This window comes from Bos indicus x Bos taurus, chromosome 2, assembly GCF_003369695.1.
Source record: "Bos indicus x Bos taurus breed Angus x Brahman F1 hybrid chromosome 2, Bos_hybrid_MaternalHap_v2.0, whole genome shotgun sequence".
Lineage (NCBI taxonomy): Eukaryota > Metazoa > Chordata > Mammalia > Artiodactyla > Bovidae > Bos > Bos indicus x Bos taurus.
In genome coordinates, this window is record NC_040077.1 from 82411246 (window position 1) to 82431066 (window position 19821).

General features: G+C 35.5%; 1 pseudogene; it reads left to right on the forward strand.

The window, feature by feature from the left end:
* The first annotated feature begins 4325 nt into the window (after window positions 1-4325).
* LOC113880976 lies at window positions 4326-4582 on the forward strand (annotated as a pseudogene).
* The last annotated feature ends 15239 nt before the right edge of the window (window positions 4583-19821 follow it).

A 19821-nucleotide genomic window follows, 5' to 3' on the forward strand; every position in this document is an offset into this window, starting at 1 on the left:
TCTATTTCTGCTTTATTGACTATGCCAAAGCCTTTGACTGTGTGGATCACAATAAACTGGAAAATTCTGAAAGAGATGGGAATACCAGACCACCTGATCTGCCTCTTGAGAAATTTGTATGCAGGTCAGGAAGCAGCAGTTAGAACTGGACATGGAACAACAGACTGGTTCCAAATAGGAAAAGGAGTTCGTCAAGGCTGTATATTGTCACCCTGTTTATTTAACTCATATTCAGAGTACATCATGAGAAATGCTGGACTGGAAGAAGCACAAGCTGGAATCAAGATTGCCAGGAGAAATATCAATAACCTCAGATATGCAGATGATACCACCCTTATGGCAGAAAGTGAAGAGGAACTCAAAAGCCTCTTGATGAAAATGAATGTGGAGAGTGAAAAAGTTGGCTTAAAGCTCAACATTCAGAAAATGAAGATCATGGCATCCAGTCCCACCACTTCATGGGAAATAGATGGGGAAACAGTGGAAACAGTGTCAGACTTTATTTTGGGGGCTCCAAAATCACTACAGATGGTGACTGCAGCCGCGAAATTAAAAGACGCTTACTCCTTGGAAGGAAAGTTAAGACCAACCTAGATAGCATATTCAAAAGCAGAGACATTACTTTGTCAACAAAGGTCCATCTAGTCAAGGCTATGGTTTTTCCTGTGGTCATGTATGCATGTGACAGTTGCACTGTGAAGAAGGCTGAGTGCCGAAGAATTGATGCTTTTGAACTGTGGTGTTGGAGAAGACTCTTGAGAGTCCCTTGGACTGCAAGGAGATCCAACCAGTCCATTCTGAAGGAGATCAGCCCTGGGATTTCTCTGGAAGGAATTATGCTAAAGCTGAAACTCCAGTACTTTGGCCACCTCATGTGAAGAGTTGACTCATTAGAAAAGACTGTGATGCTGGGAGGAATTGGGGGCAGGAGGAGAACGGGACAGAGGATGAGATGGCTGGATGGCATCACTGACTCGATGGATGTGAGTCTGAGTGAACTCCGGGAGTTGGTGATGGACAGGGAGGCGTGGCGTGCTGCGATTCATGGGGTCACAAAGAGTCAGACACGACTAAGTGACTGATCTGATCTGAAGTAAAAAAAGTTAAGTGAAGCATAACAAAAATCATGGAATTTCCAGATTGCATATATATATGCACGAGTCCCTGGAAGCAATAAAGAGAACTACGGACTCTGGACATCTGATTCAAAATGTGATTGATGCATATATTTCCTCAGAACTACATAATACTATTTCATGTCTTCTTTTATGAGTCTGATATGTAATTATATTGAATTTATGTATTTGGTATTGATAATATATTCCATTCAAATGTGTCTGAATAAACTCATTAAATTAAATGTCAGTTTGGTTATGATGATTTTTAGAACATTTATAGTTTATAATCTGTTGATTATAAAACTTAGATAAAAAGGTCTTCCTTATTATGTATCTATTGCTATTGATAAGTAATGCAGTTGTCTACAGACGCTTAGAGCAATGAAGTAGTCTACTTTAATGACACGTTTTCCTTCAAATTTGACTGCTTTGAGGAGGAGAATAATTGGGCAAAAGGACTAAGTACTGCAGTTTCCAGGCATGAGCCAAAATATGAAGAATTTTTACCTTTAGGCAGCCTAAACTGTCATTCATGCATGACATTTTTCATTTAGTTTATTAGTTTAACATTTATTCTTTACCTACTCAATGACTAGTACTATCGTAAAACCAAGAGGCGTATGACCTATCCAAAGTTCTCAGTTTATGTGTTTACAAATGAACATTATATGACTCCTAGAGTATTTCTTGTAGTGACAAAAGTACAATTTCTTATGACATTCTTGTATTGAGCAGTCTTAATATGAATTTTCCTAGAGGAAAATGCCCAACACAGTGTGTTTTAGAATTGTGGCCCTCCAGAAGTTCCGCCTCTCTGTTCAGTTCAGTTCAGTTGTTCAGTCGTGCCCAACTCTTTGCGACCCCATGAACCACAGGAGGCCAGGCCTCCCTGTCTATTACCAACTCTAGGAGTTCAGCCAAACTCGTGGCCATTGAGTTGGTGATGCCATCCAAACATCGCATCCTCTGTCGTCCCCTTCTCCTTCTGCCCCCAATCCCTCCCAGTGTCAGAGTCTTTTCCAGTAAGTCAACTCTTCGCATGAGGTGGCCAAAGTACTGGAGTTTCAGCTTCAACATCAGTCCTTCCAATGAATATTCAGGACTTATTTCCTTTAGGATGGACTGGTTGGATCTCCTTGCAGTCCAAAGGACTCTCAAGAGTCTTCTCCAACACCACAATTCAAAAGCATCAACTCTTTGGTGCTCAGCTTTCTTTATAGTTCAACTCTCACATCCATACATAACTACTGGAAAAACCATAGCCTTGACTAGATGAACCTTTGTTGACAAAGTAATGTCTCTGCTTTTCAATATGCTATCTAGGTTGGTCATAACTTTCCTTCCAAGGAGTAAGTGTCTTTTAATTTCATGGCTGCAATCATCATCTGCAGTGATTTTGGAGCCCAGAAAAATAAAGTTAGCCACTGTTTCCACTATTTCCCCATCTATTTGCCATGAAGTGATGGAAACCAATGCCATGATCTTAGTTTTCTGAATGTTGAGCTTTAAGCCAACTTTTTCACTCTCCTCTTTCACTTTCATCAAGAGGCTCTTTAGTTCTTCTTCACTTTCTCCCATAAGTGTGGTCTCATCTGCATATCTGAGATTATTGACATTTCTCCCAGCAATCTTGATTCCAGTTTGTGTTTCATTCAGCCCAGCATTTCTCATGATGTACTCTGCATGTATGTTAAATAAGCATACAGCCTTGACATACTCCTTTTCCTGTGTGGAACCAGTCTGTTGTTCCATGTCCAGTTCTAACTTGCTTCCTGACCTACATACAGGTTTCTCAAGAGGCAGGTCAGGTGGTCTGGTATTCTCATCTCTTTCATTATTTTCCACAGGTTATTGTGATCCACACAGTCAAAGGCTTTGGCATAGTCAATAAAGCAGTTCCTACCTCTCAGGCTAGACCAAATTCACCCTAGCATGCATGCTAAATCATTTCAGTCACATCCAACTCTTTGCAACCCTATGGACCATAGCCCTCCAGGCTCCTCTGTCCATGGGATTCTCCAGGCAAGAATATTGGAATGGGTCGCCATGCCCTTTTCCGGGGAATCTTTCCAACCCAGAGATAGAACCTGAGTCTTTTACATCTCTTGCATTGGCAGATGGATACCTTACCACTAGCACCACTTGGAAAGCCCAAATTCATCCACTATTGTTCCTACCAGTTTATAGCTTTGGCAACTTTCATTCCATCTAAGCAAATCTCAGATGTGGTACCTCTCTAAAATGAGCTTGTGTTTAGGTGAGCTTGAAAAACTCTTCTCCAAATTTCATGATGGTCATTTATGTTGCAACTTGGTTCTCTGCTGCGTCCAATAAGAGTCATGGATTTTCAGTTTCTCCAGATTTTTCTTACTGCAAGATCAGGTAGGAGAAATTTTGAGTTTTTTGCATGTCTGAGTTGAAACTGGAATCCCACCTATTGCATTTTTTTTTCATATTCTGTGTTCTATGTTGTGATTTGTGATGGCCATTTTGCTTTCTGTTTATCATGTTATACTGAACTTACATGCTTATGGGTCTCCATCTCCAACAAGGTTACAGGCTCCTCAAGGATACCATATATTAATTTATTTGTGTATTTAAAAAAGCTTAGAATAGAAGTAAACAAATATTTTGTGCTCTAATTCTCTTGTATTGGAAGTTTTAAATATTGATTTCAAGATATATGGCATTGACTTGACTGAAAATTTTCAACAGTGAAATTACCCTGATGGAAATGGTGTTTAACAAAAGTCATTCTGTCCATAATACCTACCATAGGTGTAAGAAAAGGGAAGTTATTTTAGTAATAAAGAGGTAATTGGTACCTGTACAAAAATAGACACATTGAAATTCCAGAAGAAATGACTGACTCAAGAATTATGCTCAAAGGTAAAACTATGACAGGAACATGCTTAATTAATGAATAAATATTTACTACATGTGTTCTATACCAGGACTTTAGAATTTCAAAAGAGGTATCTGAGGGCTTCCCTGGTGACTCAGTGGTAAAGAGATCATGGTTCAATCCCTGATTCAAGAGTATTCCACATGCTGCAGAGAGCTAAGCCTACAAGCCACAGCCATTGAACCTGTGCTCTAGAACCCAGGAGTTACCACTATTGAACCCGACGTGCCCTAGAGCCTGTGCACCACAACTAGAGAATAGCCACAACTAGAGAGAAGGTCACACAGTAACAAAGACCCAGCCCTCGTTCCTTTTACCTCGTTGCAGCCGAGAAGGCAACATGGGTCACCAGAAGCTCTACTGGAGCCATCCGAGAAAATTCGGCCAGGGTTCTCGCTCTTGCCGGGTCTGCTCAAACCGGCACGGTCTGATCCGGAAATACGGCCTCAATATGTGCCGCCAGTGTTTCCGCCAGTATGCGAAGGACATCGGCTTCATTAAGTTGGACTAACCAAACTTCCTTAGATGGCTCATTCAGCACATCAACCTTAGGCGGAAACAATACTAGCTCTTTGTATATTAAAAAAAAAAAAAAAAAAAAAACACAAAGACCCAGCACATCCAAAAATAAGTAAATGAATTATAAAAAAGAGATACATGAGATTATACATTAATTAATGACAAACTGATCAAAGCACCAAAGTTGAATAAAGAGAATTGGAAGGAGCTCAGTAAAGGCTGGGGTAAAGAAAAGGTATCTATATGTTACAGATGTAGCTCAGGCGATAAAGAGTCTGTCTGCAATGCAGGAGACCTTGGTTCGATTCCTGGGTTGGGAAGATCCCCTGGAGAAGGAAATGGCAACCCACTCCAGTACTCTTGCCTGGAAAATCCCATGGATGGAGAAAAAAAAATAGTGCCATGAAAATTTCACATCACAACCCATAAAACACACTTTATAGTAATTATAAAACAGATATTGCTCCTGGCTTTACTTCAGACTGCCATGGAAGATTCTCTGAGAAGTTGATGTTTAAAGCAAGTCTCAAAGGATGAGTGGAATGAACACAGAAAGATCCAAGCTAAGTGAATTGAATGAACAGTCTCAAAGGCTAGACATATCTTCAGATGCAGAGAAATGTACAGGATTCGAAGTTGCTGGAATATAAACACCCAGGTGGCCTATGGAAGAAGTTGAGGGTGGACTACTGAGTATAAACTCGATTATGGAAAGTGTCTCATGTCACAAAAAGAATCTTGACTTTACTTCTTACATAAGAAAAGAGAAATGTTTTTAAAAAGGGAGTGACAAGATCATACTTGAGCTTTAGATTAATCATTTTGATAATTGTATGGTGAAGTAGTGAAGGAAACAAGGAAAATAAAAACATACTTGATTTAGTTGTCTAAATAAAAGGAAACATTAACAAGGAATATTTGTTTATTGAAAATTTCTTTCTCTCCTTTCTTTCTCATTCAACATGTTTCCTCTAGTGGATTAATTAGTTTCATTTCAAGAATTCTGAAACAATTGAGTTAGTACTTTCTATGTCTTGACATTGCTTTCTCAAGTGATAATCTATTAAGACATAGGTTTGCTTTGTTTCTTTATGTATCTTTGTTTACTGGTTTGTTGGAGAACATTCTAAGCATTGTATTACTTTAAATTAAATTATTTTAATGGTTCTTGCATGTTTTCATAAATTTCTTTTACAATTTAGCATTAATGCACATTCAAAATCCTTTCACTGAGCAGCATTCTTAAACAGTGCCATTTTGATATTTAAACTATAGAGTGTATTGAGTATTATAATTTACTTAATCAAGAATATCAGTGCATATAATTAAAATTGGTTGTCTTATATTTAGAGATTGATACATAACTCATATTTTATCTGAAACCTATAGCCAGATATCTTGAATGGTGTTGATAGGTACAATAAACATCAGTACATAAATAAGATATGCTTGTACATTTTCTGAGAGCTGATGGTTCTGAATAAAATGTGATTAATATTTAGTTTAAGCTTGAAAATTATACTGTATTATGTTATTTTTATCTTATAAGACATAATGAAATAATGAAAATAAATAATATCTTATTTCTTTTTCCCCAAATTGAAACCAAGTAGCACAGACAAGATACTTATCACATTTATTCTCTGTCTCTCAATATATATGCTGCTGCCAAGTCGCTTCAGTCGTGTCCAACTCTGTGCGACCCCATGGACTGCAGCCTACCAGGCTTCTCCATCCATGGGATTCTCCAAGCAAGAACACTGGAGTGGGTTGCCATTTCCTTCTCCAATGCATGAAAGTGGAAAGTGAAAGTGAAGTCACTCAGTCGTGTCTGACTCTTAGCGACCCCATGGATTGCAGCCTACCAGGCTCCTCCATCCATGGGATTTTCCGGGCAACAGTACTGGAGTGGGGTGCCATTGCTTTCTCCCTCAATATATATAAATATGTATAAATTTACATATTTTAATCTGTTTGACAAGGTTGTGAGATTGATACAGATTTGCATATAATGAATTAGTCTTGTGAAAATTTTAGCTTTCCTGTTTTATTTTATTATATTGTACATGCTTTTTAGAAAGAAAAAATAGCCTTGTACTCATCCATAACAAAAGTCTTTTAATACCTATCATCAAAGACTTAGACACTAGTTAGTGCAAAGAGACTTCAATATACTTCCTCTTTGATCTCTAAATCCTTCAGTGACTACATTAACTTTTCTCTCCACTTCTATTCCACTTTAAATAGTGTCTCATTATTCAACAATAAGTCTTTTGAATGTCGCTGTAAATCAAATACACATGCTTTTGATAGTGCCATCATTAACAGGGATATTACTCATTGACATCTATGAACTTGAATTTATACAGTGCCCAGAATATCATTACAGCAGCCATGCAAATCATTATGTACTCAAGGCCTGAGGGAAATAAATCTGAGTCTTAAGAAAATTAGTCAGCAATTTGAAGTCCTTCAATGGTGCAGACAGCGTTTTTAATAAAATCCAAACTCCTTACAGAAGGCCCCTCATGATTTCAATCCTATCTAACTTCATCTCTTTCATTCCTTCCCTTTTGTCTAATCTTCAATCAAATTCTCTAATACTTTTGGAAGTCTATGCTTTGCACAGTCCTTCCCACTGCCAATAATGTCTCTCCCAACTTTTATTCCACTAGGATAATTTTTGCTATCCTTTCAAATGTCCACACAGAAGTAAATTTACTGCAGGATTATAATAATAGGGTGTATGCAAATAATCACACAGCACTAATGATATGACAATGAATAAAAGTACTCAGTATCCTCAAGTGGCTATTCACTGGTAGATCTTTTGACTCTTCAATCTGTGACAGATGCCCTTCTTCTATTCCCTCAGAATAATACTTGCATATTTCTATGACAGCACTAAATTCCTTAATTACACAATTCATCTATTTTTAAGAATCTCCAGTAAATTTGGAGGTGCACTGTAGCAGAGAATCTTTCATTCTCATATCCCAGAATCTAGCACAGGCACTGGCAAGCAGTAGATCAACTCCCAGTACTGATATTTATCAAAAACATTAATGCATAAATTAAATGAAGTGTCACAATAATAAATCAACATCTATAGGAGATATATATATATATATACACATGAATTTTAAAAACTTACTTTATTTGCATGCAAGCGTATTTTACATTTAACTACTGTAGATGTTGGCCACCTGATGAGAAGAGCTGACTCATTTGAAAAGACCCTGATGTTGGGAACAATTGAAGGCAGGAAGAGAAGGGGATGACAGAGGATAAGATGGTTGGATGGCATCACAGACTCAGTGGACATGAGTTTGGGTGAACTCCAGGAGTTGGTGATGGGCAGGGAGGCCTGGCTTGCTGCTGTTCATGGGGTCATGAAGAGTAGACATGACTGAGCTACTGAACTGAACTTTAGATGTAAATATTTATAATTTCTTACCAATGAAGTGCAGTTTTTTTCACTGTAATGTGACTATGTTGTCATGTAATTAGTTGGAGGAGAAACAAACTGGAAGAAAGAGGAAATAATGTCGTTTTATGAGTCTCAGCTCCACATAATGTCCGTGACAGTCATTTAGTTAATATTTTTTATTTAAAATGGCTCATTTAAAAAAGTAAAAACTTATGTATAAAGAAGGCTTATATCTCTACCACACATGGAAAACTAGTAACATCTCTAATATTTTTATCAAGATAAATCTGTACTTAAAAAAAGAAAGAGAAAATAAGACTTGAATAAAAGAAGAAGGAAAAGAAAACTGAGAGAAAGAAAAGAGAGAGGGACGAGGCAGAGTGGATGATGGAAGAGAGAAATGATCAAATTGCTTTTGAGAGTAATAAATTGCTGCCATTTGAATCTGAACTGTTTTGCTGGTGATAGTGATAAATTCTCACAAGTCCCTTCTAAATACACATTTTATACAACTTGACAAAACATGACAGATTGGATCCTCCCACTTGTTACGTAGGTATTTGCAATGAGAGAAGAGATGTCGCTGGTTCAAACTGTACTTATACAAGCTGAAGAAAAGTGACAGCTTGGCATAAAATCAGACAGGGTTAATGATGGTGATGCTGGTGGGCTGACAAATGTGGACAATCTTTAAGCAGTTTGTTGAAAGGTTGGCTGGTGAAATGGTAGCAAAGTGATTCATTTGCTAAAAAGGAAAATAAAGTATAATTATTTATCCTAAATTATAACTAAGAAAAGAAAACAGCCTTAGAAAATAGATTCGGTCTTAATTTGCAAATCCCTGGCTTTCAGAAGCAAAACAAACTTCTCCAAAGTAAATTCTTATCTTATGGGTTTAGCACTGACACACTAGGACAATTAGATCCAGTTTTTATTTCTCTCTTCTATAAATAATATAGTCTTTAATTTGAATTTTAGCTGACTTTGTTACTCAAAATGCTACATAGAAACCAAAAAGAAAAAAATAGCTTGGTGATTTACATAAAGTGATGCATATTTTATTGTTCTATTTAAACCAGTACATGATAATTTTTACAGTGCTTCATTAACATATGCTTAAAAGTAATCTGACAGTTCTACACAGATGAGATTGGTTATAGAAGCATACCAATACAGAATGCTGCTGCTAACTGTGCTTTAATCATCACTAAATGGGTTAGTTGGGTTTATTAAATTATGAATCATATGCTGTTGCTTCATTTTTATATTATAGGAGAAACATATTCATAAATATCCAAACCATGTAAAATAAGAGAAATTCATGTGAAATATAAAAGAGAAAATCAAGATAGAATGTCGTAAATTAGGCCTACCTAACATTTGGAAGTAATTGTTCATCTATTCCAGAGGAGGCAATGGCACCCCTCTTCAGTACTCTTGCCTGGAAAATCCCATGGACGGAGAAGCCTGGTGGGCTGCAGTCCATGGGGTCGCTAAGAGTCAGACATGTCTGAGTGACTTCACTTTCACTTTCTTGCATTGGAGAAGGAAATGGCAACCCACTCCAGTATTCTTGCCTGGAGAATCCCAGGGACAGGGGAGCTTGGTGGGCTGCCTTCTATGGGGCCACACAGAGTCGGACAAGACTGAAGTGACTTAGCAGCAGCAGCAGCAGCAGTTCATCTATTCAAAGATGCTTATTTCCTAAATTTTAGCTTTTGAGTGGTAGCTTCTATGAAAAGAATTGTTAGTGTTAATCATGAATAACATGGCAACCCATTAATTAAAAAAAAACCAAAACTTTAAGGAAATTTCTCTTTGTGTCACTCTGCCTCACATGAAAATTAACAACATATTTTTCTACTTCATGACCATCATGAATGACAATTATTTTGCCTAACAAATTTCATTTTGCCACTGCCGACTAAGCCCTGTTATTACTAATCCAACTTAAACTATTAGCTATCTTAAAAGGGAGCAAGAGACAGGAATAGAAGTTATAGCACTGTATCCCACTTTATTTATAAACTCAGTTGATGAGTTATTTTCAACTATACCCAGTGCTACAAAATTTGTTAGAAGGACTTGATAGCACATTGGTTTAAATAGTTTCTGAAGAATATTTTTCTCAACAAATAGAATATCTGCTTTGGGAATTCTAAGAAAAACTTTAACAATTAGAGCTGAAAAATAAATGTGTTATTAATATTTTTCAGAAAAGTCTAGTGGTGAATAGCACTAGGTTAGCTAACTTCCAGCTTGACTTGAGAAAGAAAGTATAAAATACGTAAATACAAAATCTTCAAGTTCATTTCCTTGTGGGAATGTTTTTCATTTCTTTTCTTTTTTTTTAAACCAGGTTTTGCTAATTCTTAAGGAAACTGAATTCTGTAAGGTAAAAAACAAGCTTCCTTGGTGGCTCAGATGGTAAAGAATTCATCTGCAATGCAGGAGACCTGGGTTCAGTCCCGAGGTTTGTAAGATCCCCTGGAAAAGGGAATGGCAGCCCGCTACAGTATTCTTTCCTGGAGCTTTCCATGGTTAGAGGAGCCTGGAAGGCTAAAGCTCATGGAGTTGCAAACAGTTGGACACAACTGAGCAACTAACATTTTTAAGCTAAAGAGCAGAATACTTGAATTTCAGAATTTTTTCTGGATGACTCAATAGAATGTACCCATTCCATTTTATTCGAATCCTTACATTCAGGCAGATTCTTTACTGTTTGAGTTACAGGGAAGACCTTAATATTATATAGGATTTATATAAATCATAAAGAGCAAAATATAAAACATAAATATAAAAGTTCTTTTACATGTATTACTTCATCTTCACAGACATGGAAGAAGTGGATAAAAATATTTATTATAGTAATGTATTAAACAAATCTATTCAAAATTATATCATTTATGGTTTTTAATGATTATAAAGAAGTCTCACTAAAGCAAGAATTTTTAACACATTCATGAGAAATATACACAATGTTTATCTTGCCAAAAAACAATATTTTATATATTGATTTTATCTCACTGATTTTGAATGTGTAAATTGAAGTGCATTTTTTCTAAAGAACTTCTTTTTAAAAAATATTTATTTATTTGACTGAGCCATGTTTTAGTTGTAGCATGCAGGTCTTTAGTTGCGACACATGGGATCTAATTCCCTGATCAGAGAGCCAACCCAGGCCCCCCTCCATTGGGAGCATGGAATCATAGCCATTGTAATGTGAAGGAAGTCTCTCTAAAGAACTCTTTGATTACATAAGCCTTATTTGCCTTTTCTGTTGTTGTAAATACGATATTTTCTTTATTAGCAACAATGAATATGAATCTAAACTGCCCATGTTCTTATATGTTTTTCTTTTCACTCTTTTTTTTTAAACTTTTTATTTTATATTGGAGTATAGCCAGTTACTGTTGTGATAGTTTCAGGTGGATAGCAAAGAGACTCAGCCATATATATACACATATCCATTCTCTCCCCACATTCCCCTCCCATCAGGCTGCCATACTACATTGATCAAAGTTCCCTGTTCTATACAGCAGGACCTTGTTGGTTATCACTCTAAATTTAGCAGTGTGTCCATCTACATGTCAATATACAATGTGTGCATATGTATATAAAGAAGGCTGAATACCAAAGAATTGATGCTTTCAAATTGTTGTGCTAGAGAAGACTTTCGGTCCCTTGGACTCCAAGGAGATCAAACCAGTCAATCCTAGAGGAAATCAACCCTCAATATTCATTGGAAGGTTTATTGTTGAAATTGAAACTCAAATACTTTGGCCACCTGATGCAAAGAGCTGATTCACTGAAAAAGACCCTAATGCTGGAAAAGATTGAAGGCAAAAGGAGAAGGGGGTGACTGAGGATGAGATGGTCAGATGGCATGAGCAACTCAATGGACATGAGTTTGAGCAAGCTCCAGGAGATAGTGAAGGGCAGGGAAGCCTAGACTGCCGCAATCATGGGGTCCCAAAATGTCAGACACTACTTAGAGATTCAACAACAACAACAACTTGTTGATCCCAAACTCCCTATCTCTTTCCTCCATTTCCTGCCCCCTGGCAACCATAAGTTCTTTCTCTAAGTTTTTCAAGTTCAATTTTCTTTTACCAATGAAAATATGATGAAAGAAAAATGTTTGTTATTATTTGTATTAACATATATTTAATTGTACTTGATCTTAGGAACTACAGGAGGTGACTGACACATGGATAAGATAGTCAACTATACACATAGAAACAAAGAAGAATAAAGATACTTTATAACCCTTCCTGTTTTAATATTTATTAAAATGTTGTTTCTGAACATATCTCTTATAAATAAAATATAATGTTCCAATAAATAGATAAGATTTAGTGTGTTAAAAATTTGAAATATAGTTTCCTTTTATCTGTTAGGTACAGGCTTGACAAATGATGAACAGTGCTCAATCTTCCTAATTAACTATCTTTATTACCATCCATATGGAAAAGAATTTCTCAAGTTTTTTTTTTTTTTCTTGGTTAAGTGAAGAAAATCTTGGGGATATTAAGAACATTATATTGATTTATCAGTATTTATTCTAGATTACAGAAAATTTCCCTTTTCAGTTTCTTTTCATGGTAGAGCATGAATTACATTAATATTGAGTTTCAAGAAAAGTAAAAATTTGAGTTTTATACTGTCCTTTTCAATTGGGAAAATTTTATTGCCTAGCCTATTATTTGTCCCTACATTTTCCTATCTCTCTCATGAAGGTAAATTAAAAAATAATTTTTCTTTTCACCCAATACCTTTATTTTGCATCTAAGAACTTGCCCATGAAATTTTTGCAAAGTTTTAAAATGTATCATTTTTCTATTCAGCATTTAGTTGGTCATGACTTTCATTTCTCCTATCAGAAACAAATGCATTTTTATTTTCATGATTGGTAGTCCTCAAGGAGGTGTGTATCTTCTGAAGTGTGAATTTTACACCTCAGATTTCTTCTTGTTGATTTCCCAGCAGGCTGACAAATGTGCCATTTTGTCTTTTCTTTTCTCTTTTTGTTTCTCAGCTTTTTGTTTTAAGTTCCCATCTTACTGGCCATTAAAGGCATGCTATGAAAGGCATACTATTAAGCTTTAGTAACATATGTAACTGAATGGGAAAGCAGAAGACAAATCTATTTTGAAATTTATTCAAGATAGTAAGACATTCTTGCTTCAGTTAAGCATACATAAATTAATCTTGGAATAAATATTTATAAAAATTATGTTATACTTTTTTCTTGTTACATATATCTTAAACTGCACAATGTCCATTTTGTTAAATGAAGTAAAAACCACTCCTGTGAACTCTCCAATAACTGTAATATGACCTCCTTTTTTGTGATATGTTTATAAAGTTTTACGCTATTTTCAATAATTATTTAATGAGTTTGTACTATGTTCTCTAAAACAAACAAGATCCATGTCCCATATAACTTTTATTAGTTGAGTAAAAAATAAAATGTATAGTATATTATTGATTATTATAATAATTACAATGATAATATGGCATATATCTAAGCATGAAAGAGCACATCATTTAAAAACACAACAATATAAGATGAATTTGTATGTAAACAAGTGTGGAATGTATCTGTGAGTGTGAGAGGGAGAGGAGAGGAGTGGAGGTGAGGAGGTCTATTGGGGAAAAGGTCAGAGGCAGCCATCATTTACTGAGCTCCTATACTGACACATGAAAGATTTCCTGGCATACAAAGCAGCCCAACTGGAAACAACAGCTTTTAAAGAAAATGAGTGCTATTCATTCTTTTATAAAATATATATCAGGATTTCCAGGAGAAATTTCAATAACATCTGATATGTAGATGACACCATCCTTATAGCAGAAAGTAAAGAGTAACTGAAGAGCCTGTTGATGAAAGTGAAAGAGGAGAGTGAAAAAGCTGGCTTGAAACTCAACATTCAAAAAATGAAGATCATGGCATCTGGTCCCATCACTTCATGGCAAATAGATGGGGAAACAATGGAAACAGTGGGCTCTTGGGTTCTTGGGCTCCAAATCACTGTAGATGGTAACATGCAGCCATGAAATTAAAAGACTCTTGTTCCTTGGAAGAAAAGCTATGACAAATCTAGGGAGCATATTAAAAACCAGAGACATTATTTTGCCAACAAAAGTCCATCTAGTCAAAGCTATGGTTTTTCCATTGTCATGTATGGATGTGAGAGTTGGACCATAAAGAAAGCTGAGTACTGAAGAATTGATGCTTTTTAACTGTGGTGTTGGGAAAAGACTCTTGAGAGTCCCTTGGACTGCAAGGAATCCAACCAGTCCATCCTAAAGAAAATCAGTGCTGAATATTCAATGGAAGGACTGATGCTGAAGCTGAAGCTCCTATACTTTGGCCATGTGATGCAAAGAACTGATTCATGGGAAAAATACGCTGATGCTGGGAAAGATTGAAGGCAGGAGGAGACGGAGACGACAGAGGATGAAATGGCTGGATGGCATCACTGACTCGATGGACATGAGTTTGAGCAAGCTCTGGGAGTTGGTGAAGTACAGGGAAGCCTGGCATGCTGCAGTCCAGGGGGTTGCAAAGAGTCAGACACAACTGAGGAACTGAGCTGAACTGACATATGGTGGGGTGGTGTTTCATAGTCCTGAAAAAACATTGAATATAATTTCTAACTCTGTAAGATATCCTCCTTTTTTTTACTCATGTTATAGTGTCTAAACTTATGCCATAGTTGTACCATTCTCATATTTTTCATACCTTTAGTTTACACATGTCAATCACCTCCTGCAATTTTCCCCTTTTAAGATGTTATCTAGCTATAGTGCCTTGTTGACTGTGTCCTTGTTGTCAATTTCACTGCCACAAGAAAATCTGATTTACCCTCTGAGTAAAACGCATGTTACTTTCCAAGTTCTTTCAAACGTGTTTCTTTCAAACATGTTCTCTTCTAGGCCTTCTGAAAGTATAAAATTATTTGTTTCTAGCTTATAAAATAATAGTGAACTTATTTCCTATCCTTTGAAACTTTTCTTAAGAATTGACCCCTTAAAATATTTAGAATATAGTATACCTCAATGAGGGCTTCACTTGTGGCTCAGATGGTAAAGAATCTGCCTGCAATGAGGGAAACCTGGGTTCAATTCTTGGATTGGGAAGATTCCCCTGGAGGAGGGAATGGCAACCTACTCCAGTGTTCTTGCTTGGAGAATCCCTGTGATCAGAGAAGCCTGGCGGGCTATGGTCTATGGGGTCTCATAGTTGGACACCACTGAGCAACTAAGCACAGCACATACCTCAAGGAAATCAGAATACATCTACCTAAGTACATAATATTTGTTAAGCAGACTAAAAATGATTTGGAGAGATTTAAATGCACTTAAACTAGAAGTAAAAGAATATTTCTTAATTAAATCCTTGTTAATTTTGAGTTCAACTTGGAAAAATTAATTCAAGAGTGATAATAGACTGAGATAATGATAGTTCAAGCTGTAGGCAAAATAGAAAGTAGGTGACATTTATTCTCCATTTGGTACTCTGCTTCTACATGAGCCATTTCTCCTATTAAAACTTACTAAATTTGTTCTGTATCAACTAACTCTGTAAGACATCAAATAGCTACCTTAAACATGAACCATGAAAATATATTAATGAAATAAGGCTAGAGACCTGCTTCTCGGGCTGCAGTTCATTGTTTATTTTAAAATACCATATTTTCCTTATTGTGAAAGTGATACATGTTCATTATAAAATATTTAGAAAATAAAGAAAACTATAAGAAAAGTATAAATGATTTATAATTCAACCAGCTGTCATAACCTCAGTTCAAGTTACCAAATGAATAATGTTCACATGCCTATGTAGGAATATTTTATTCAGAACTTCTGCAAATCACTGAATATACTCCTATATTACATTGTGTTGTCATGTCTCCATTTAATATTATCTAATATTATTTGTGGTACTTGTTAGCATTAAATTATATGGATCTTAAAAGCTTCATATAATTAGTAGCATTAGATTATTTTACTCTAATGTGGCTATAAAGTATGCCATATAATTAATAACACTGATGTTGATTCTAAGTATTTATCCTTATACATTGCTCAGAGGTTAGCACATTATATGTTGACAGTATATATTGATTTCACCCAAGAAATAGAATTGCACAACTGAAAAATCTATGGTTTTTATTTTTTATATAAAATTCTAGAGTGTTCAGATACTTCCATGTGACAATGCACTATAAATAACACTAAATAATATACTTCATTCTAATCTTTGACAATCTGGAGGCAAAATTTATCTCTTTGCTTTACTAGTATTAAAATCAAACATTTTTATTGCTTTAGTTTTAGTTTCATTGCTCTTCTTTTGTGAATTGCCTATGCATCTAGTTTGCTCATATTTTACTTGTTTCATTTATTGATTGATCTGAAAATGGTATTTTATTTCATATATTAATATTATGCATATTTTAAATTTATTTCCAATTTAATGCCTCGGTTTTATATATGAATCAAGCATAGCATAATTGCTTTTGAAAAATGATGTATCAAAAATAGTCATGAGCATGACTACAAAACAGTTAAGTTTTCCAGCTGCCTCCAAAAAGAAACTGTTACAATCTCTTACCTAATGACATGAATATAGCTGAGTATACCTAAAAATGACTATCTTTATCTATCTAGCTATAATCTATTTTTCTATCTTTCATGCTTCAATTATCTAAGATATCTATCTTGAAAAGGATATTTGGAAGACATGACCAGCTAAAGCCATATAGATTAGAAGACAAAAATGCTCTGTAAGTGTTCACAACAGTAATAATACTTATTCACTATATCTCCCCAGAATGTCTATAAAAATGTTGATTTTTAATAATCAATATATATTTAGAAATAAGCCATTATCACTTTTGCTGTTTGTTTTAATGAAGTGATTTTCAGTTATTGGGAGAATGGATTCATATGGTATATATCATTGTCCCAGGTGGCATAGTGATAAAGAATCTGACTCCCATTGCAGGAGATGCAGGAGAGGTGAGTTTGATCCCTGGGTAGGGACGATCCCCTGGGGTAGAAATGGCAACCCACTCCAATTTGGAAACTTTCACACACAGAGAAACCTGGAGGGCTACAGTCCATGGGGTTCTAAAAAGTCAGACATAACTGAGCGACTGAACACATACACAGAAACACACACATCTCATTGTCTGTTAACCATAACTGGAATAATCAATATTATAAAAGTCAAGAAAATGGGTTTCTTTTATGTCACTTCTGAAAAAAATGGAATAAGCTTCTTCTAAAGAAAACACAAGTTTAAAGTTATAGAGTCTAATGTTTTTAATGCTAATCATCATAATACATTGGATATTTAAGTTAATTGCAAACTTCATTTTATTCTTATTTTGCTTTTCAGATTTTAACAATAATAGCAACAAAGAAATAATCTACACTGAATTTTTGTAGCTCTCTTTCTCATCATAACACTTATTATACTTACTAACTAGAGGTGAAGTTGATTGGACACTTGGACCATCATATATATTATTCTGTATAGTCAATTCATTCAATAAATATTTCATGAGTATTTTAAAATAGCCATTATTCTATGCAGTTCTGGGAACAATAGGTAACAAAAGTAAAGTCTTGTACTCATGTAATGTATGGGTCAAAACTGATAGTAATTACATAATCATGTTAACAAATTTATAATTGTTGGCTGAGATAAGTGTTCTGATGAAAAGACACAGGATCTATATGAGCTAATAAAAAAGCAACATTACTTAGACTGTCAGTGGATTTGTGTGGGACCCAGATGATGCTGGGTGCTCCCCTGGTGGCTCAGATGGTAAAGAACCTGTCTGCAATGCAGGGGACCCAGGTTCAATCCCTGGGTCAGGAAGATTCCCTGGAAAAGGGAATGGAAACCCACTCCAGTATTCTTGCCTGGAGAATCCCAAAGACAGAGGAGCCTAGTGGGGTTTCAAAAAGTCAGACATGACTGAGCAACTAACACACACACACACACACACAAAATGATGCTGAACTATCAATACTAAGCTCCTCATATGCAAGTGTTACATTATATTTATCTTTGTGTCTCCAATGACAAGTATAGTAACTAGCCATATATAGAGTAATCAAACCATTCAATCAGCTGACTTTCTGTAACAATAAAATTTTAAATGATTTTATTTAGTCAGAACTACAAGAAGTATTGCTATTATTAAAATTAATAGTCCAAAATAAGCTATCAAAAGGAAATACTGCTTATTGTTTTTAAAAATATCTTTTATAAAGAGACTATACAAAAATGAGATAACATACTGTCTCCAAAATGTTAAGAAAATATTTTTCTCACCTAAACCTATACAGCATAAAATATAATTTTTGAAGAATGACTAGAAAAAAATTCGTATTTACCATGTTCTGCCCAAACTTAAGTAACAAACTTCATTGTCCTCATGAGAACACCAGTCTTCACATATGAAGATTAATTAGAAGTGAAATTTCCTCTACACTAATCACATGCTATTCCTGTAAATGGTTATGGGATAGATTTATGAATGAGGATCACTGGTTACCCTGTGAAATATGATAAATAATAGTGCTTCACCCCACTCCATTACAGTCTATAATTTTTGGGTGAATGCTTACCATTGTGTAAAGGCTAACAAAATAGATAATAGAGAAAGGCAATTATATTATGGATTGATTTGTTTCTTTTGTTTGAATAGGTAAGTGGTAGAAACTGAGTACTATAGATTAGATAACTAGGAGGTTACTGAGATAGCCTACTTCCTTCACATCATTTTGCTATTACTGTCAGTCACTTACTGAAATATAGCCATAGTCAGAGGAAGTTAGGAATCACTTAGCTTTAATGGAAAGGATACTCCCTTTGTGGAAAGGAGTTGAGAGGAGTGGGAAGGAGTAGGAAGGATCTAGAGGGAAAAAATTTATTTTATGCTATTAGATTAATGAATATAATCTATAGGCCTCAGGTCTAGAATCAAAAGTTAATGGACTAAAAGTGGGAGTAATTGGTTCAAATGTTAATGAACCTAAAATATCATCGAGCCTATTCAGATGTGCATTTTATGGTATTGCATATTGGCCTTTTGCATCATTTAAAAAATATGTTAGTTGTTGAAAGATGTGCTATTCATACTTTTTTAAGATATTTACAATTGTTCAATATCTCATGAACATCTTTAATAGCCATGCAAGTATGCTTTTTTACAGGATATATTCCAATAATAGTCACACTTTAATTTCTGTGGTTTCCTGTTTCAAGTGCTGCAGGCAATATTCACTCAGTTTCATCCAACTCTTTCAACCCCGTGAACTGTAGCCCACCAGGCTCCTCTCTCCATGGGAATCTCCAGGCTAGAATACTGGAGTGGGTTGCCATTCTCTTCTCCAGGGGATATTCCTAATCCAGGGATCAAATCCAGATCTCCTGCACTACAAGCAGATAATTTTCCATTTGAGCCCCTAGAGTTGCTGCTAATAGGCTGTTAATCCACACTACATAAATTGTGTTCAGTAAAATGACTACACAAGAGAGAAGACTATACACATAGACATCACCAGACAGCCAACACTGAAATCAGATTGATTATATTCTTTACCAACAAAGATGGAGAAGCTCTATATAGTCAGCAAAAACAAGACTGAGAGCTGACTGTGGCTCAGATCTTGAACTCCTCATTGCCAAATTCAGGCTGAAATTAAAGAAAGTGGGGAAAACCACTAGACCATTCAGGTATGACCTAGATCAAATCTTTTATGATTATACAATGGAAGTGAGAAATAGATTTAAGGGACTAGATCTGATAGAGTGCCTGATG